The sequence below is a fragment of the Budorcas taxicolor genome, chromosome 7, assembly GCF_023091745.1.
Source record: "Budorcas taxicolor isolate Tak-1 chromosome 7, Takin1.1, whole genome shotgun sequence".
In the NCBI taxonomy this organism is placed as follows: domain Eukaryota; kingdom Metazoa; phylum Chordata; class Mammalia; order Artiodactyla; family Bovidae; genus Budorcas; species Budorcas taxicolor.
The window spans coordinates 10,303,744-10,325,814 of NC_068916.1; the positions used below are offsets into that span (position 1 = coordinate 10,303,744).

Sequence of the window (22,071 nt, forward strand, 5' to 3'; positions counted from 1 at the left end):
GTGGTAGAAGGAATGACCTGGAATTAAATCCCCCAAAATGATATGACCACTTTTCACAAAAATGAGCATTACTGGCATAGTCAAATGATACAATTTATATTTTGCAGTCATGAAATCAATACCTATAATTTTGGTGTGAAATCTGTCCCCTTCAGGGCATTCCCTGTTCCATCTCTGATTACAAATACCTGGTCTTTTGCAGCCATTTCCCCAAGAGGTCAGGTATTGCATACTTTTAATGAGATTTCTGTCAATCCTCTGGGGCTCATAAATGAGTACTTACCAGCTTCAAGGCAAGGGGTAGTGTGTGCTGAGAGACAAAAGTTCCTATAATTGGATGCTGGAGAAATAATGTTATCATCTATAAAATCATATAACATGTTAAATGGTGGCAGGTAAAAAGAAGAAAAAGGGGGCATAAGGGAGAGGGGCTGAGGTATTATTCTTTACCAGGTGTTCAGGTAGGCTGGCAAAGTAGGTAACATTTGGACAGAGATCTCAAGGAAGAGAGGCCTGGTAGAAAGAATGGCCAGTGCAAAGGCCCTGAAGAAGACACCTGTTTCAGGCTCCAAAGAAGCCGGTTTCCCAAGGGGAAGATCCAAGAGGGAGGGTGATGAGAGAGGGGGCCAGAGGATGCTAAGGAATGAAGTGACCTTCCTGCTGCTACTCAACCTTAAGGTACTGCTATTGCTGCTGCTGCTAAGTCGCTTCAGTCGTGTCCGACTCTGTGCATCCCCATAGATGGCAGCCCAACAGGCTCCCCTGTCTCTGAAATTCTCCAGGCAAGAGTACTGGAGTGGTTGCCATTTCCTTCTCCAATGCATGAAAGTGAAAAGTGAAAGTGAAGTCTCTCAGTCGCATCCGACTCTTAGCGACCCCATGGACTGCAGCCTACCAGGCTCCTCCATCCATGGGATTTTCTAGGCAAGAGTACTGGAGTGGGGTGCCATTGCCTTCTCCGACCTTAAGGTACAGGGAGTCTAATTCACAAGTTGTTCTTTGCACGTTATTAATTTTATTTCTAAGGAATCCTGAGCACAAAAATCAATCCACTTTCTGTTTTCATGTTTGGTTGACATTCTGTCATCTGTATTTTCAGGGGAACATTTTGGTGTACACCAGTTCATATACCCTTCCTTTGAGGACTCTCATGGCCTACAACACACACACACACACACACACACACACACACACACACACACACAGCACTGTGGTGGGGCTATTCTTCTCTCTGTAACTTTTATTTAATTCCATGTCTTTTTTCCCTGCTAGACTGTGAGAACCTTGACACATGCAGCAATGTTATACACATTCACCACCTTTTACCTACCCCACTCTGAGCAGATTTAGTGGGGAACTGTAACTAATTCAATATATATTGCATGGACTTGAAAGAATATGGCCTCACAAAAATTGCTGCCAATAAAAGACAATAAGAGACAGAAAAGATGCAGGGGAATACCAGAATAGGCATGGAGAACAAGCAAGAGGAATGTTTTCATGTTCTCAGATTAGGTCCCATTGGGGGTTTAAACTATGGTCTGCAAAAATTAAATAGAATATAATAAATGAAACATACAAAAAGTATCAGAGTGTACCATAACTAGTAAGGATACACACAGAATCATTTATGACCCTCTTTGCTCGTCATATGCATGGTTAGGAAGCTGTCTGTGTGTGTATATGTGTGTTTTTCTGTGTTTGTCTATACAGACATGCTAGTGTGCATGTGCAGTTGTGGAGTCACGTCTGATTCTTTGCAATCAACCCAGGATCATGATGTAAAAGGCATATCTTACTTTGGAACTTAGTCAAAAACTCTGGAATCCACTGCAGTAAAGGCAAGAAAATTTTTAAAAGGGCAGTTCCTGCTAATGAGGGAAAATCAATATGAATAAAGAGCCCAACAGAGGAGCCAGGTTTCAGAGAGAAGAGGCAGCTATTTGGGAGCTGAAGTACCTCAGATTCAAGGGCACACAGACCACTGGACCTTTATTGCTCCACTTGCTTCATCATGTCATCAGTGTCAGGTCCCTGATCTAATTTATAATCCTGTATCTATTCCTATTTATTTGCCACCCCAATTTTCCATATGGTCCAATAGTGAATGAGGTTGGCCTTTCTCTTATTTTCCTCTGTGTAATTCTTCTCTTGGGCTGTAAATTTTTATCTCTCTCTCCTTTTTTTCCTTTCAGGCATATCCAGTAGGCTTCCTTTCGGACACTAGTCCAGGTTCTGCTCCTTATACCTCGTGCAAAATTCTCCCCAGCTCATACTCTGTAATACACTGCATTTACCACAACTGTCTGTCTCCATTCTTCAGATGAATTATCGCTGAGGATGTTATGTTATTCATGCACTTATTTTATTGTGTTCTGTTTTCACTGTTATAATATCCAAATGAGCAAGAATCTCCTCTGCTTGGTTCACATTTTTGTTTTCATAAATGTGTGCACATATATGGAAAAAAATTGAAAATGAGGTGGAAACAAAACTAGGTTAAATATGGCAGTATCAAAATAAATTAAGTGAAATATAATTAAAGTCTGGCAGGCAGATTCTTTACCACTGTGCCACCTGAAAAGCCACTAATAAAGTACTTGTAAATAAATTAGTCAACCAACAAACAAACATGTAGGGAACAAGGTATAAGGAAGGTTGAGAAGTGCTTGCAAACAAGACTCTCAACCAGGGCTGAACATTCTTGCAAACAAGATGTTCAGCCAGGAATCCTCTGTTTGTTCCCATGGGAAAAGAACATTTCTTGCACACAAGGATATTTCTCTGATTCCTCAAAAGGAACAGACCCAGGGACAAAACGGATTCTAAGTTGATAAGGAAGTTCTCAAAACAAAGTCTTAGCTGCAGTAAATAAGGTAAAGCTTATCTCACCCTGCGCCTGCGCACTGTATAGTTGCTAAATCATAGTGCTTGGCAACTTGCCCTGTAGATGGTTGTGCAAAGGATATAAAATAAAGCAGCTGTAAGAAGCAAGGAGTTAAAGTAAAAAGATTCAAATCACTCTGCAGTGTTAGTGTTTCATTCCGTCGCTAGCACAAATATGTCCAAGTCTTGGCTCTGAACTAGTCTCCTGAGAATCTCTTGTGACCTTGGGTAAAATTTTTCATCTTCCATTCTCTCTGAATCTTACCTGAAGTATCTGTGAGTCCTTAGACCCACCTAGTTAGGTTCTTTGAAAGGAAGATCTTGTGTGAAAGTTTGAATTCCTTAAGGATGGAGTCTGAAGCTGTGTTCTCAGACAAGACAGCAAGACGAACTAAAGCTCCTTTGCAGATGCAGGACTCCAAAAGCAATGAGCATGTCTCCTCTACTCTGAGGTGGCAGAAGCAGAAGGACTGCAGCATGTGAGATATTTATGGATGCCTAGATTTGGTCTTTAGGGACATTTCCCTCTTGTTACTCCATCCTTAAGCATATGATTTCTCCCAGTGAACTGGTCTAGAGAGGTTTCTCGTAACGATTTTCTGTTCCCAAGAGACCAAGTTAGGTGAATCCTGTTTATACTAACCCTTCTCCACGAACTCTTCTGCCTTCTAGAGTTCCAAACTTCCCAGCACTTTATCCCAAGTGTTCCCTTCCACACTGACTTTGGGGTCTTCTGGAAATAAGCCCTATTGTCACATATTTTGGTGACTTGTCTTTCTGGTGCAGGTTCCAAGGGTTGACACATAAAATGTATGGCATTAATCTATCATCTTTTAGGAAAAAGTGAAGTCTCTCAGTCGTGCCCAACTCTTCGTGACTCCATGGACTGTAGCCTGCCAGGCTCCTCTGTCCATGGGATTTTTCCAGGCAAGAATACTGGAGTGGGTTGCCACTTCTTTCTCCAGGGGATCTTCCTGGTCCAGGGATTGAACCTGGGTCTCCTGCACTGCAGGCAGACTCTTTACCATCTGAGTCACCAGGAAAAGATTCCTGTAAATGTGAAATCCAGCCCACTTGTGGGTTACTATGCTGGGGTGGGGTTTTTGAAGAGACCACTTCTCTGCCTCTTCTGCCATGTTGATGTGGTCCTACTATCCTTTGTTGTGGAGCAGATGTTCAGCTGGGGCTTCCCTGATAGCTCAGCTGGTAAAGAATCTGCCTGCAATGCAGGAGACACCAGTTTGATTCCAGGGTCAGGAAGATCCCCTAGGAAAGGGATAGGCTACCCATTCCAGGGCTTCCCTGGTGTGCAGATGGTAAAGAATCTGCTTCCAATGCAGGAGACCTCGGTTTGACCCTGTGTTGAGAAGATACCGTGGAGGAGGACATGCAACCAACTTCAGTATTCTTGCCTGGAGCATTCCCATGGACAGAGAGGCCTGGCAGGTTACAGTCCATGGGGGTCACAAATAGTTGGGCACAACTGAGTGACTAAGCACAGCACAGCAGCACAGATATTCAGCTAGTTTTCAGAGGAAATTAATCCACATGTAGCTGTAGATTTGGTGTGTCCATGGGTTGTGGTGAGTTTAGGATATTTCTATGCTGCCATCTTGTACTGCCACCCCAACATTTGATATTAGCCAAACAAGACTCATTTAAAGCTTTTGACACCTGAACTATAAAAGCAATATTTGTTTATTTTAAGCAACTTATTTGGCAGTATTTTACAACAGCAATATGGACCTAATACAGACATTTATTCAATAAAATTGGCTTACAAGAATTGATTTTAAACTTCTCAATTTTTTCATTAGCTGGCCTCGGGTAAGGGCATTTTGTGTGGAAAAGTGTACATAGGAAAAAAAATCATTTAAATCACTTTGAAGATCTTCCACCTCATTAGATGATATAGTGAACTCCTCATTACATAATTGTAAATGTTGCTTGGCCAGGATCCTTGTGATATTATGGTAGAAAAGGATTCTATTATACAAGTTGAGGTCAGCTATTGTACTTTAAAATTTTGTGTCTATATTTTTACATTCTTCTGCTTCATGATAATTCAAATGTTCAACTTTTTTTGGGGGGGGGGTCTCTAACAGAAGCAGAAGATATCAAGAAGAGGTGGCAAGAATACACAGAAGAACTGTACAAAAAAGATCTTCACGACCCAGATAATCATGATGGTGTGATCACTCATCTACAGCCAGACATCCTGGAATGTGAAGTCAAGTGGGCCTTAGAAAGCATCACTACGAACAAAGCTAGTGGAGGTGATGGAATTCCAGTTGAGCTGTTTCAAATCCTGAAAGATGATGCTGTGAAAGTGCTGCACTCAATATGCCAGCAAATTTGGAAAACTCAGCAGTGGCCACAGGACTGGAAAAGATAAGTTTTCATTCCAATCCCAAAGAAAGGCAATGCCAAAGAATGCTCAAACTACTGCACAATTGCACTCATCTCACATGCTAGTAAAGTCATGCTCAAAATTCTCCAATCCAGGCTTCAGCAGTATGTGAACTGTGAAATTCCAGATGTTCAAGCTGGTTTTAGAAAAGGCAGAGGAACCAGAGATCAAATTGCCAACATCCACTGGATCATGGAAAAAGCAAGAGAGTTCCAGAAAAACATCTCTGCTTTATTGACTATGCCAAAGTCTTTGACTGTGTGGATCACAATAAACTGTGGAAAATTCTGAAAGAGATGGGAACACCAGATCACCTGACCTGCCTCTTGAGAAATCTGTATGCAGGCCAGGAAGCAACAGTTAAAACTGGACATGGAACAACAGACTGGTTCCAAATAGGAAAAGGAGTATGTCAAGGCTATATATTGTCACCCTGCTTATTTAATTTATATGCAGTGTACATCATGAGAAACACTGGGCTAGAAGAAGCACAAGCTGGAATCAAGATTGCCAGAAGAAATATCAATAACCTCAGATATGCAGATGACACCACCCTTATGGCAGGAAGTGAAGAGGAACTAAAAAGCCTCTTGATGAAAGTGAAAGAGGAGAGCGAAAAAGTTGGCTTAAAGCTCAACATTCAGAAAACAAAGATTATGGCATCTGGTCCCATCACTTCATGGGAAATAGTGGAAACAGTGTCAGACTTGATTTTGGGGGGCTCCAAAATCACTGCAGATGGTGACTGCAGCCATGAAATTAAAAGACGCTTACTGCTTGGAAGGAAAGTTATGACCAACCTAGATAGTATATTCAAAAGCAGAGACATTACTTTGCCGACTAAGGTCCGTCTAGTCAAGGCTATGGTTTTTCCTGTGGTCATGTATGGATGTGAGAGTTGGACTGTGAAGAAGGCTGAGCACCGAAGAATTGATGCATTTGAACTGTGGTGTTGGAGAAGACTCTTTAGGGTCCCTTGGACTGCAAGGAGATCCAACCAGTCCATTCAGAAGGAGATCAGCCCTGGGATTTCTTTGGAAGGAATGATGCTAAAGCTGAAACTCCAGTACTTTGGCCACCTCATGCGAAGAGTTGACTCATTGAAAAAGACTCTGATGCTGGGAGGGATTGGGGGCAGGAGGAGAAGGGGACGACAGAGGTTGAGATGGCTGGATAGCATCACTGACTCGATGGACGTGAGTCTGAGTGAACTCCGGGATTTGGTTTTGGACAGGGATGCCTGTCGTGCTGCGATTCATGGGGTCACAAAGAGTCGGACATGACTGAGTGAACTGAACTGAACTGATAGTGTAGAGACCCAAAAAAACAGGCTCTTTGCTGTGGTGTGGAAGCTTCTCTACTTGCTGTGCATGAACTCGAGAGCAAGCAGTCTCAGTAGTTGTTGCTTGTAGGTTTCTCTAGTTGCAGCATGTGGGCTCTAGTTGTGGTGCATGGGTTTAGTTGTCCCGTGGAATATGGTATCTTACTTCCCTGACTAGGTATTGAACTCATGTTCCCTGCATTGAAAGGCAGATTCTTAACCACCTGATCACCAGGGAACTCCCAAAATGTTCATTGTTTTCATTTCTATTTCTCTCAGGTTTCCTTTTAACATAGAGGAATTCATAATTGTGTCCAAGTGTGTATACGTGTGTGTATGATTTTGTTTATTTGAAGGAAAATATATACAAGCACACAGATAATCAGATATAATATTTATCCTTGTTTTCTTTGGACTTAAAAATGAACTTCTACACCCTTCATTTATTTCTCAGAGCATCCACATGAAGTTTTGTTTAGTATCCCCACAATACCTTCAGCAATATGCAAGCTGAGGCTCAAGGAACTGAAATTTCTCATAATTACGTAGCAAAGCATTTAAAGATATACTTTAAATTATACTATCAAATTATACAGAAGTGGAAACATGCAATATGCTCATTAATTTTTGTATAACTCCTTTAATTTATCAAACTGTACACTCTATGCAGTTTTTTGTGTTAATTATACTGATTATTTAATTAAATTTAAAGAATTCAATGGTGTGTGGCTAAAGGTAGGATGTAAGCATAGGTAGCTGGTTCTCATTTAGCAAAGGTAGGAGAAGAAAGCCAAGTATTATTTATGGATGTAGGGACAGTGGAACTAAATTTAAGTAATTTGCATGGTAAACTCATTCTTTTCTGTAAATATATGACTAGTCTTAACAGAACTATAGTAAACTGAAGATAAATTGATTCAAGACAGAAAAGCACTACAGCGTTGCTAACATCATGGATGAACCTTAAAAAAGCAGTATAGAGACTAACAGCTGACAACACACTCATGAGCTACACAAAGAAATCAGTACAACTCCCCAGCATAAAACTTCATTGGATAGTAAGAATATTATGGTAACCAAATTGACATAGTTGGCTTGTCATGCAGCAACAGCTAACTGATACAATAATCCAAATGAACAGAACTGAGAGTGATTATAATAATATACAGCATTTTATTTTTGGCATATGCTCTTATGTTTGAGGAGAACATCCATGGTCATTCCATTACCCAAGCTTATTTCAGGTAACTATAGTAACAAGTGACTATCTTCTAGGAAACTAGGAGAGGTGGACAGACATGCCTGTTGTACAGAAAACCTGGTGGCTCTGAATCATATGACTGGGCAGGATGTCAACCTCTCTTGTGGATCATCCTCTGATCACGAGGAACGAAGAGACTCCTTGCCGGGAGTCAGCATGGGGAATCCCACCCATGGCAAAAGTCATGAGGAAGGGGGGCCTGGCAAAAGGCAAAGGCTGAGATCAGGCCTCAGGGGTACCCCTGGATTTTCCTGAGCATCTACCCCCAGGCAGGTCTGTCTGCTTTATTGTACTGTGCTTTCCACTCTTCTGATATAACAGGGGGCTATTCCTGACCACCTTTCTCCTGCATATAAAATGAGTGTCTCAGCTCAAATCCCTCTGATGGCTCTCTAACTTGCCTGACAGTTAGAGACTTTTACAACTTGTGATTGTTTACAGACCCCCAACCATGAAAGGCATGGAGCTTAAAACATCTTAAAGATAGAGAGCCTTTTCTAAAGAGCTAAGAATTATATTGGTGATGGGTTTTCATTGTTGAGTCAATGACTGCTGCCAGGCCTCCATATTCTTTATCTTTTAGGCATCTGAAGGATATTAATCAACATAATTGGATATAGAAAAAAGAATATAGTAGTTTTGATGTTAGCAACACTAGACTTTTGAGTTAGTGAACTTTCTTTTTGTTATAAATCACAGTACTCCTCTTTCTTTGTTATAAATAGTTGTGTCCTTGCTATATAAGAATGTAACCTTATTTAGTGCTTTCTGAGAGTGGCACCAGACTTTGGAAAGAACAGCACTTTTAAGGCAAATAAATTTTCTGGTTGACAGACCCTTATCAGAAAAGGGCCGTAAAATGCTAATAGGCCTCCTGGCCAGAAGATTATGTACATCACCAAAGACTTGTGTATACAGCTAGGTATGCAGAGAGAGAGCCTGGTCTTGATAAGAGTCAGGGCTGCTGACGCTGCATAACTTTGTATTATCCATTGATCTCTATGTACAACCAAAAGTATAAAAAGCTTTCCCAGACAATAAAGGATGGGCCAGTCACTGGAAAGACTGGTTTCCCCCGTGTGCTCTTTTCTCCTTTTTTTCTGGCTGAATTCCCATCAGGAACGTGGAGGCTTGCCATGTCTACTTACTTGCCCTGGCTTCTAAGACCCATGCGAGAGGGAGCCCAAGGCCGGGCACCCTCCACTATTCAAGCAGGCACCGGTGGCCTACGTGGGTGGTGCAAGTTTCTTGTCTTGAAACTATTAGCTTTCCATGTAAACCAAGTTATTCAGCATCTATTCTCCACTAATTTTCCTACTACACTATTCCTTCCTAATCTTTTTATATTTCTAATTAAATAGTCCTTTCCCAGGCGCTGACTCTGTCCCCGCTTCGAATTCCCTGGATCCACCAGGGCTGGACCCTGGCAACTCCTGAGTTTGAAAGACATGGGAAATGGATGAATTGATGTTGTTCACTCACCATCTTTGTGTACTTATCACACATCAAGAAAGAGGAGATATTTCATAAAACGACAGAAAGAGTCATGTTAGTAGGTAGCATTAGAAGTTTTCAAGCACAAACAGGACAAAAACAAAGTGACAAAATGTAAAATACAGTAACCAACTCTTCACCTCAATTAATAAAATCTCTCATGTATGGGGAGACATCTTATCAGTTCAGTTCAGTTCAGCCGCTCAGTTGTGTCCAACTCTTTGCGACCCCAAGAATTGCAGCATGCCAGGCCTCCCTGTCCATCACCAACTCCCAGAGTTCACCCAAACTCACGTCCATCGAGTCGGTAATGCCATTCAGCCATCTCATCCTCTGTTGTTTCCTTCTCCTGCCCCCAATCCCTCCCAGTATCAGGGTCTTTTCCAATGAATCAACTCTTTGCATGAGGTGACCAAAGTATTGGAGTTTCAGCCTCAGCATCAGTACTTCCAATAAACACCCAAGACTGATCTCTTTTAGGATGGACTGGTTGGATCTCCTTGCAGTTCAAGGGACTCTCAAGAGTCTTCTCCAACACCACAGTTGAAAAGAATCAATTCTTCAGTGCTCAGCTTTCTTCACAGTCCAAGTCTCACATCCATACATGACCACTGGAAAAACCATAGCCTTGACTAGATGGACCTCTGCTGGCAAGGTAATGTCTCTGCTTTTTAATATGCTATCTAGGTTGGTCATAACTTTCCATCCAAGGAGTAAGCGTCTTTTAATATCATGGGTGCAATCACCATCTGCTGTGATTTTGGAGCCCCTTAAAGTCTGACACTGTTTCCATTGTTTCCCCATCTCTTTCCCATGAAGTGATGGGACCAGATGCCATGATCTTAGTTTTCTGAATGTTGAACTTTAAGCCAACTTCTTCACTCTTCTCTTTCATTTTCATCAAGAGGTTCTTTAGTTCTTCACTTTCTGCCATAAGGGTGGTGTCATCTGCATATCTGAGGTTATTAATATTTCTCCCGGCAATCTTGATTCCAGCTTGTGCTTCTTCCAGCCTAGTGTTTCTCATGATGTATCCTGCATATAAGTTAAATAAGCAGGGTGACAATATACAGTCTTGACATACTCCTTTTCCTATTTGGAATCAGTCTGTTCCATGTCCACTTCTAACTGTTGCTTCCTGACCTGCATACAGGTTTCTCAAGAGGCAGGTCAGGTGGTCTGGTATTCCCATCTCTTTCAGAATTTTCCAGTGTATTGTGATCCACACAGTCAAAGGCTTTGGCATAGTCAATAAAGCAGAAATAGATGTTTTTCTGGAACTTTCTTGCTTTTTCCATGATCCAGCAGATGTTGGCAATTTGATCTCTGGTTCCTCTGCCTTTTCTAAAACCAGCTTGAACATCTGGAAGTTCACGGTTCATGTATTGCTGAAGCCTGGCTTGGAGAATTTTGAGCATGACTTTACTAGCATGTGAGATGAGTGCAATTGTGTGGTAGTTTGAGCATTCTTTGGCATTGCCTTTCTTTGGGATTGGAATGAACTTATCTTTTCCAGTCTTGTGGCCACTGCTGAGTTTTCCAAATTTGCTGGCATATTGAGTGCAGCACTTTCACACCATGATCATTTAGGATTTGAAATAGCTCAACTGGAATTCCATCACCTCCACTGGCTTTGTTCGTAGTTATGCTTTCTAAGGCCCACTTGACTTCACATTCCAGGATGTCTGATTATCTTGGTTGTGAAGATCTTTTTTGTACAGTTCTTCTGTGTATTCTTGCCACCTCTTCTTAATATCTCTGCTTCTGTTAGTCCATACCATTTATGTCCTTTATCGAGCCCATCTTTGCATGAAAGTTTCCCTTGGTATCTCTAATTTTCCTAAAGAGATCGCTAGTCTTTCCCATTCTGTTGTTTTCCTCTATTTCTTTGCATTGATCACTGAGGAAGGCTTTCTTACCTCTCCTCACTATTCTTTGGAACTCTGCATTCAGATGGGAATATCTTTCCTTTTCTCCTTTGCTTTTCACTTCTCTTCTTTTCACAGCTATTTTTAATGGCCTCCTCAGACAGCCATTTTGCTTTTTTGCATTTCTTTTCCATGGGGATGGTCTTGATCCCTGTCTCCTGTACAATGTCACGAACCTACATCCATAGTTCATCAGGGATTCTATCAGATCTAGTCCCTTAAATGTATTTCTCACTTCCACTGTATAAGGCTTTAATAAATAGATGTATAGCATGAAAAAGAAACATCGTGCATAGTCACTAAATGTGTGACTTGACATTTTGCTTCCTCATGGGTCATCTTGATGCTAAGATCATATCAGCTCAACTTATTCCAATTTGTCTTTCCATGTAGATTTCAGCTGGAAGACACGTATTTGATAATCAATTTTTTGGTCAGTGACTGTGATAAGCATTTTGACACCAAGGTGAATAATTGAATAAAACCAGGAGAGCAATTATAAAACACATGTTTGTAATGTGAGTGCTAGAAACTTAGCTTTCGATTTCTGAGGCATGCACTTCAATTATGGCAAATAAAGACAATTATTTCAAATAAATATTTTGCCAGCAGCTATGTAACACAGCTACTAGACTTGTATCCAGTGACACTCCCCCTCCCCCAACCATGAAGTCTCTTTTAGATTTACCCCCTGGATAAAGAGAATTTGTGAACTTGTTTCCCCTTTGTTCAGTCACTCAGTCATGTCCAACTCTGTGACCCCATGGACTGTAGCCTGCCAGGCTCCTCTGTCCATGGGATTCTCCAGGCAAGAATACTGAAGTGGGTTGCCATTCCCTTTTCCAGGGGAACTTCCTGATCCAGGGATCAAACCTGGGTCTCCTGCATTGTAGGCAGATTTTTGCCATCTGAGCCACCAGGAAAGGGTGGATGAGCACACTTTAACTGTGTGAAAGAGTTGAGTTCAGATAAATGGAAATTCTAAAAAATAAATAGAAGGAGTTAAGTCCTACTCTTCAACAATCTGATCAAAGAATTTGGCTCTAAGGCTTTGAACCCTACAGTCATGGGCACTTTTTGGGCCCAAGGACAATTACCCCTTTTATAGCAGTCATCCCAATGCTTCTTTTCAGAGCCCTGTTATGTCTTTGTTCCTCAGGCTGTAGATGAAGGGATTCACTATGGATGTAACTACAGTGTACAATTGTACTGGAGTGTGAGCTGTTTGTAGCAGCAGAGCTAAGGTATGGTCCTAAGGCTGTACAATAAAATAAGGAGGCCACTGAGAGGTGAGATGCACAGGTGGAAAATGCTTTATACTGCCCCTGAGCTGATGAGATTCCATGTATGGCAGAAACTATCTTAGAGTAAGAGTGCAGGATACCAGTGAGGGAAACACCATCCAAAATGGCAGCTGCAAAATACATCACTATGTCATTGAGATACACATCAGAACAGGCAAGTCGGACCACCTGATTGAGTTCACAAAAAAAAACACAAAAAACAAAAAAACGGGGGATCTCCAGGATTCTACACAACGACAGCCACAACATCAGTAAGCTTAACAGCAAGAAATTCAGGACACTCACCATCCAGGACACCAGGACCAGCAGTCCACAGAGCTGAGGGTTCATGATGACTGTGTAGTTCAGGGGGGTGACAGATGTCCATAAAGCAGTCATAGGCCATCACTGTGAGGAGAAAGGTGTCCAACCCTGCAAAGAGCATGAAAAAATACATCTGGTTGATGCAGCCTTCATAGGCTATAACTTTGCTCTGGTTCTGGATGTTCTACAGCATATTTGGAATGGTGGTGAAAGTGACACAGATGTCTACAAAGGACAGGTTGGAGGGGAAGAAGTACATGAGGGTGTGGGTGTGGAGGCTGGGCTGACAGCTAGGATGATGAGCAGGTTTCCAAATACAGTGATCAGATACATGGAGAGGAAATGTCCAAAATAAGAGAGGCTGCCATTCTGGTTCCTTTGAAATTCCCAGAAGAAAAAATTCTGAAATTCGTGTAGCATTCCCTGGTTCCATGTAGAAGAGGTGACTGCCAGGAGACAAAAAGTAACATGATCAGTTTCTCAACTATATGGTTTGTAAGAACAAGATAGAATAGAATAAATAAAACACAAAAGAAAATATCAGAGTGCATCATACATAGTAAGGGTTTTTTTTTTTGTTGTTGTTCTTTTTGTTCAGATATGTCTGTATGTGTGTGTTCAAATGTGCATGCAATGTACATGCATGCGAATTTCTTGCTTGCCTGTGTACATATCTTGGATCACATGTAAAAAGCATGTTGTGCTCTGGGACACAATCTGAAAATTTTTAAATCCATTGCATTAAATGGAAGAATTGTTTTTGAAGAAGATCAGTTTTTGCTGATGGAAGAGGAATGTAAAAAAAGTGTTAAACAAAAGAGGTAAGTTGCAGAGAGAACAGGCAACAGTGTGTTCAGACTCAAGGGACCACACACTGACTGCACTTTTCCCCTCCACTTTCTTCATTACTGTGTCCACATCAGACCACTGACTCAGTTTTTATGAGTGAGTAAGACAGGTCCTTTTCTCACTTTTCTTATGTGGCGTCTTTCTTTGTTATTTTTGGCCTTTCAGTTTTGATCTCCTTTTGACAAATCCAGTGGGTCCACACTACTCCTGTTTCAGATTCTCTTCTCACATGCAAAGACCTCCCCACAATATGCTCTATAAAGTCCTACATACCACAAAAAACTACCTTTCCTTCATTTAATTTATATCTGAGGACACTTGGTCATACATGAATTTATTTTACTGTAATCGTTCTTCACTTAAATGTTAGATCTAAATGGACAGGGACTTCATGCTTTGTTCACTAGTAATGGGCTTCCCAGGTGGTACAGTGATAATTCACCTGCCATTCAGGAGATGCAGGTTTGGTCCCTCAGTCAAGAAGGTAGGTCCCCTGGAGTAGGATAGGATATGGCAACCTGATCAAGTATTCTTGCCCAGGAAATCCCATGAACAGAGGAGGAATCTTGTGGGCTACAGTCCATGGGGCTGCAAAGAGTCAAAAACGACTGAGTGACTTTCACTTTTCTTTTTTTTTTAAAGCATAAATAGATTCAACCATCCTTATGAAAAAGATAGAAATATTTGTGTGCAGAAGCACACATTCCACAAGAGGGCAGAAAATGTTATTTAAAAAATTGATCTAGTCACAAAAGGCGATTGTAGTACTAGGTGAAAATGTGAAATAAGATGCCAATTTATATAAAAGGTGGTTTCTTATTTCTAAAGATGTTGAAGAACTTTCTGTGTGACCAAATGATAACTTTGATCACTCACAGTTTTTAAACTCTCACATAATGCAACAAATACATTATACACTACATACATACAAGACTTAAATGGAAAGTATTAATAGGAAGCTTCTTTTTTTTTTCTTAAAAAAAAAAACAAAACAACAAACTGTAATTCTTTGTTTAGAAGAATGCAAACTGTTCTCCCCTCCATGACCCTACTCCGCCAGGCCGTGAATATATATATTCATTGAACTAGTTATAGCTAAGAGCAGTTTGGGTGAAATAGTGCCATGGAAATGGTGGCTGACACACTTGTGTAGGGGAGGGGAAAAATAGGGAGAAAAAATCTACATATTTCTCTATTTTCAGCAAGAAGAATTGACAAAATATTAAAAATACATCTCATTCTCCTGGTCTTCCACATGCTGTAGTGCAATTCCTGGCCTTTCCTTTCTGAGCTGGAGATGAAATAAATTATAAAGAAAATGATACGGCAAAACAAAAAAGAATAAAAACACCCAGACACCAGTAGGTAAAGCAAAACATGCATAGACAATTTGCAATAGAGATATCAAATGGCTAATAAAAACCCCAAATAAATTAAGCCTTTCAGGTAATGAAATAATTGCAAAGATAAACTGTTTATCATATGTCTGTTTGTATTTTAAATACATTTTTCCCTAATGAATACTCAGTATGAAAGAAGATTCAGTGATATATGTGTCTCAAGAAGTTTCATTTTCAGATAGTAGATACTTCTATTGATCTGGATCTTCCTAATGAATACAGAACAAGCTCAAATACATCCCATCTTAAAAATTTCAGAAAAAATAATCACGTCACTGCAAACTTCTCCTGACCAAATAGTTTATTTTCCTACTCCCCTAAACTGCAACTAAACTTCTTGGAAATGTTCAAATTTTAATGATACCACTAGGCTCCCCACTTTTTCCTGAGTCTCATCCAACTAGATTTTCTTTCTCATTACTTAGCTGTCAACAGCAATCCTTGAATTGCTGAATCCAATGGATATTTGTCATTTAAAAATATTTAATAAATTAATAAGTCAAACAGGAAAACAAACATGGAGTTTTCTCAGCTCTGGGTCAGCTGTTTGTGTTCTCAGGTGACCTCAGGTAAGTCTTGGGTTTCATTCTCTCCAGCTTTCTCCTCCAGTGTCTATGGGGCTCTTGGACACACCTGGATGGAAAGGCAGATTGGAAGGTCTCTGTGTGGAAGTTTAAAATTTCTCCCTGGATAGTTGATGGTGGAGGCCGAAGCTCTGTCTCCTCACAAGAAAGAAGGAAGGAGTGATCCATTGGTCCCTGAGCCAGACTTAGGAATCCAAATGCAAAAAGCATCCCTGCTGCAGCTCAAGGTTTAACATGCTTAGATCTTGCAGTAGTGGAGCTATTTATAGCTCTGCATATGTTCTGTATCTGCTCATTATACCTCTTTATCAGATTTTCCATTATTGCTTGAATGTTGACTACATCATTTCCTCAGGGGAACTTGTTTGGACAGAATGGATATATTTTTTCCCCCCTGCTGATTCGCTGTTCCCAAGAGACCAGGTTAGACCTGAGGTATATCCACTTCTTGTTACTACTCCACTAACTCTCCTATTTCCCAAAATTCTAACATTGAAAGTTTTTACAACCCTCAATATTTCTTCCAAATCTAAGCCTGAGGAATTTGTTTTGACTAGAGCCTTTGAGTCTCAAGAGCCATAACATAACTGCCATGCTATGAAAATACAGCACCTGATATATCCAGGAAATTACTATTTCTTCTTCAATAAGGGAGAAAACTGTGTTCTCTTGCTAGAACACCATTGTGGGGAGGGGGGCTTTCCCAGGTGGCTTAGTGGTAATAAATCCACCTGCCAAGAAGGAGATGGAAGTTCTATCCTTGGGTTGGGAAGATTCCCTGTAGAAGGAAATGGCAACCTACTTCCGTATTCTTACCTGGGAAATCCCATGGACAGAGGAGCCTGGTTGATTAATAGTCCATGAGACTGCAAAGAGTCAGGCATGACTGAGCAACTAACACTTTCACTTTCACCCAAACATCTACAATGTACAGGATAGCACCAAATACAAATAATTATCATGCCACAAATGCCAATAGTGAGAAGATGAGAAAGCCTATTCTAGGCCAACACTTCTATACATTGTACATAAGAATCCCCTAGGATTCTAGTACTAAATCAGACGCTGATTCAACAGGTCCTGGTTGTCCTGAGGTTTTGAATTTTCAACAAGGTTCTGGGTAATGTTGATAATACATGCATGTCTTGGTCTGTGGATTATTCTTTGACTAGCAAGGCTGTGGTCCTGTGTTAGAGTCTGGACTAGGTAGTTGTAGGTTCCTTAGCACCAGAAATTGTCTTGGCATTTAATTTGAAAAAAATGGTTTTCATCATTAAGAGGCTATAATAAATTCTGTGTTTCTTTTATTTACCGTCCTTTATTGTTGTTTAGTTGCTAAGTCATGTATGACTCTTTTGGGACCCTATGGACTGTAGACTGCCAGGCTCCTCTGTCCATGGGATTCTCCAGGCAGGAATACTGAAGTGGATTGCCATTTCCTTCTCAAGGGCATCTTTTTGCCCAGAAATGGCACCCACATCTCTTATCTCCTGCATTGCAGGTGGATTCTTTTCCAGTGAGCCACCTGAGAAACCCCTTATGGTCCTTAAGTAAATAGGTAAGTAAGTAAGTGTTACTTGCTCAGTCATGTCCAACTCTTTGTGACACCATGGACTGCAGCACATCAGGCCTCCCTGTCCATCACCAACTCCTGGAGTTTACTCAGACTCATGTTCATTGAGTTGGTGATGCCATCCAACCATCTTATCCTCTTGACATACTCATTTTCCTATTTGGAACCAATCTGTTGTTCCATGTCCAGTTCTAACTGTTGCTTCCTGACCTGCATATAGGTTTCTCAAGAGGCAGGTCATCAGCCGATGAATGGATAAGAAAGCTGTGGTACATACACAATGGAGTATTACTCAGCCATTAAAAAGAATACATTTGATTCAGTTCTGATAAGATGGATGAAACTGGAGCCGATTATACAGAGTGAAGTAAGCCAGAAAGAAAAACACCAATACAGTATACTAACACATATATATGGAATTTAGAAAGATGGCAATGATGACCCTGTATGCAAGACAGGAAAAAAGACACAGCTGTGTACAGCGGACTTTTGGACTCAGAGGGAGAGGGAGAGGGAGAGGGTGGGATGATTTGGGAGAATGGCACTGAAACATGTATACTATCATGTAAGAAACGAATCGCCAGTCTATGTTCGATGCAGGATGCAGGATGTTTGGGGCTGGTGCACGGTGATGACCCAGAGAGATGTTATGGGGAGGGAGGTGGGAGGGGGGTTCATGTTTGGGAACGCATGTACACCTGTGGCAGATTTATGTCAATGTGTGGCAAAACCAATACAGTATTGTAAAGTAAAATAAAGTAAAAATAAAAATTAAAAAAAATAAATAAAATAAAATACAAAAAAAAAAAAAAAAAAGAGGCAGGTCAGGTGGTCTGGTGGTCCCATCTCTTTCAGAATTTTCCACAGTTTATTGTGATCCACACAGTCAAAGGCTTTGGCATAGTCAATAAAGCAGAAATGGATGTTTTTCTGGAACTCTCTTGCTTTTTCCAAGATCCAGCAGATATTGGCAATTTGATCTCTGGTTCTTATGCCTTTTCTAAAACCAGCTTGGTCCTTAAGTGACAGCAAATAATAGGGCTATGAAAATTACTTTTGATAATCAGAGTAATGGCCTCCAAATGATGACTACATCCTAATCCCCAGAACTTTTGATTATATTATTTTACATAGCAAGAAGGGATTAAGGTAGCAGATGGAAGATGGTTGCTAATCAGTGACTTTAAGATAAGAAGACCGACTATGATTATCTGGAAGAGACTAATGGAATCACAATGAACCTCTGACTGTAGAAGAGGAAGACAGAAAGGTTGAAATCAGAGAAAGATTTGAAAATGTACATTGCTATCTTTGCGGAGAAGGCAATGGCAACCCACTCCAGTACACTTGCCTGGCAATTGCCATGGATGGAGGAGCCTGGTAGGCTTAAGTCCATGGGGTTGCTAAGAGTCAGACATGACCGAGTGACTTCACTTTCACTTTTCACTTTCATGCATTGGAGAAGGAAATGGCAACCCACTCCAGTGTTTTTGCCTGGAGAATCCCAGGGATAGGGGAGCTTCGTGGGCTGCCACCTATGGGGTCGGACAGAGTCGGACATGACTGAAGTGACTTAGCAACAGCAGCTGTCTTTGAGGCTGGAGAGAGGCCTATGAGTCAAGAAATTCTTGTGGCCACTAGAAACTAGAAAAGGAAATGAATCCGATTCTCCTCAGAGACCATGCAGGCATGTTGACTTTAGCTCACTGAGATATTTGCCTTCTGATCTTCAATTGTAAGAGCAAAATATTTTTTATTTCAATCCCTATTGTGGTAATAGGTTACTGTAGCCATGAATGTATTAATAAATGTAATAAAGACAATTATTCAATAATTTTTTTAGAAACCGAATTTTTAAGTTTCTCAATTCATTTTTTGTAATGCCTTATGTTTTGTTAGTTTCATTTAATTCATGACATGTAGAATTACTCCCCCCCACCTTTTTGTCTGTGCTGGGTCTTCCTGGGGGCACACAGGCTTTTCTGTAGCTGCAGTGTGCAGAGATTTCCCTTGTTGCAGAGCATAGGCTCTAGAACACATGGGCTCAGTAGTTGTGATGTGTAGCTCTCTAGTTGTGGTGCATGGGATCTCAGCTTTCAGATTAGGGACTGAATCTGTGTCCCCTGTATTGGAAGGCTGATTCTCAACCACTGAATCACCAGGGAAGTCCCTGTATTGTTATTTCTGATAGCAAAAAGTAAACATCCTTTAATAGAATTTTTAAAGTATTAAGAAAAGACAAAATCGTTCATCATACCATTACCAATCAGATAATTATGGTGACAAATTATTTCACTGTATTTTTATATGCATGTTAAAATTTTTTTTTTAATTTTTTAATTTTATTTATTTATTTATTTTTTATGTCTTTTTAAAAATTTTTTTAATTTTTTTTAATTTTAAAATCTTTAATTCTTACATGTGTTCCCAAACATGAACCCCCCTCCCACCTTCCTCCCCATAACATCTCTGTGGGTCATCCCCATGCACCAGCCCCAAGCATATTTTTTTTTTTTTTTGAAGTCTAGTTGACTTACAATATATTAGCTTCTGGCATATAAACAATGATTCAAAATTTTATAGATTATGCTCCATTTAAAGTTATTTGATAATATTGGTTGTGAATTCCCATGACTACTTCACTGTGTACCCCAACCCAAGCTGTGTGAATGCTCTGGCCCCAACTGCTCCACGCACAGCCTAGCACAGATCTGGGGTGGCTGACGCAGAGGATGTGACTGTGGCTTGCATTTGAGAGGATCAGAAGATGCCTACACAGGCAGAGTATTGGACCTCCATAAGCACATAAACACGTATTGTTCCATCATTCCCCTTTATTGAGACAAAGGCCCAAGTGTGTGAAGAAGGAAAACATACCCTTAAAGAGAACAGAGCCAGCTCTAGCCTGATGAACAGGCCTTCTGCTCCATCACCTTGGGAGCAACATGACACTAACAGGGTGGTGATGGCCACTAAGCAGAGAGAAAGACCCATGTCACATTCTACACCAGGCTCTAGCCCTCCCATCACCAAGGCATAGCAGCCAGCACACCCTATGGAAAGATATTACTGTCATCCATGTCAAATCCAGCCATCCCTCCAAAGATATTGGACATAAGCAATCTACATAGAGACACTGCTAAGTAAGAAAAGCCCTTTAAGATTACAATAGGTAACTGTTTCAGTGAAATTCAATACAGACAGAGAGAAAAATTAAGTAAAATGAAAATAAGTAGGACCTATTCTCGTGAGGGCTTCCCTGGTGCTGCTGCTGCTGCTGCTAACTCGCTTCAGTCGTATCCGGCTCTGTGCGGCCCCATAGATAGCAGCCCACCAGGCTCTCCCATCCCTGGAATTCTCCAGGCAAGAACACTGGAGTGGGTTGCCATTTCCTTCTCCAATGAATGAAAGTGAAAAGTGAAAGTGAAGTCGTACCGGGGTCCAGCCCCAGCAGGATCCAGGGGTACCCTCAGGAGAGATGGAATTGGTGAGAGAGAGAGAGAGAGAGAGAGAGAGAGAGAGAGAGAGAGAGAGAGAGAGAGAATGTTGCAGTTAAGAAAGTAGAAAGTAGAGGAGAGGAAGAGGTTGATATTCCTTGGTTTACACAGAAAGCCAATAAAGCTCCTACACAGGACTTGCTCTGTTCACGAAGGCCTCAGGCGCCCTCTCGATGTGGCAAAGGCACAGAGCACCTTCTTGAGAGGGTCTTAGAAGCCCAGGCAGGAAAGTGAACTCAGAGAGTCTCTGTATTCCAGGGGATCAACCTGAAAAGGAAAGAGAAAGAGAGAGAGAGAAAGAAGAATGACACGGGGAGACCAATCTTCAGTGAGCAAGGCCTGTCACTTTATTTTCAGAGGGAACTTTTATACCCTGAGTTGTACATTGAGCAAAGTGAAAAATGCAGAGTTATGAAGAGTCAGCTCAACATTCCAACTGTATTAATTCTTATTGATCCCAGGTTTCTTCCTGCATTCCATTTCATAAACAAGGGTCTTATTTTTTGTACATTATCTTCTGGCCCAGAGGCCTGTTGACATTTTATGACCCCTTTTTGATAAAGGTCGGTCAACCAGAACACTTACTTTCCCTTGAAATGTTTTTTGTTAAATTCCTTAGCCTGTCTCACCCTTAAAGTACAGAATTACATTTTTATGGAGCAAAGATTCAGTGGGTTACAGCAAAGAAAGAACTTATTAACTCAAAGTATAATGTTGCTAATGCTAAGGCTACTACTTGTTTTTCTACATACTAACTATATGCACTCCCAGGAACACAATGGATAAGGGATTTGGGAATTTTGCAGCAAGCATTGGCTCAACAATCTTGCAAGAGTCTGGATAAACCTGCCAAGTAAGCTAGAATGCTAACAGGGGATTTGAATTGAAATACTCTTTTCATGCCTAGGAGATTTATCAACTAGAGCCCTAAGTTGATTTTTTCTAGAGAAAGGTGGTTGGGGATAGCCCCCTGTTAATGTCAAAAGAGTTGGTGAAAGGCATAAAATATTAAGACAGACAGATTCTGGTTTTGGGGTAGATGTTCTAACAGGTCCAGGTGGTCCCTCAGGTCCTGATCTGCCTTGCTCCTCAGGTCTCTTCCACATGACCTTGTCATGGATGGGATTGGCCAAGGGAGTCCCTAGAGTCCTGAAGCCTTGCTTGTCAGGTCTCCTTCTCATGACCTTGTCATGGGTGGGATCTCCCGTGCTGGCTCCCAACAAAGTCACTCAGTCGTGTCCGACTCTTAGTGACCTCATGG

At 41.0% G+C, this 22,071-nt stretch overlaps 1 pseudogene; it reads right to left on the minus strand.

Annotated features, from left to right (window-relative positions):
- Positions 1-12,429: 12,429 nt before the first annotated feature.
- On the minus strand, positions 12,430-13,340 carry LOC128050423 (olfactory receptor 7A17-like; annotated as a pseudogene).
- Positions 13,341-22,071: the final 8,731 nt, after the last annotated feature.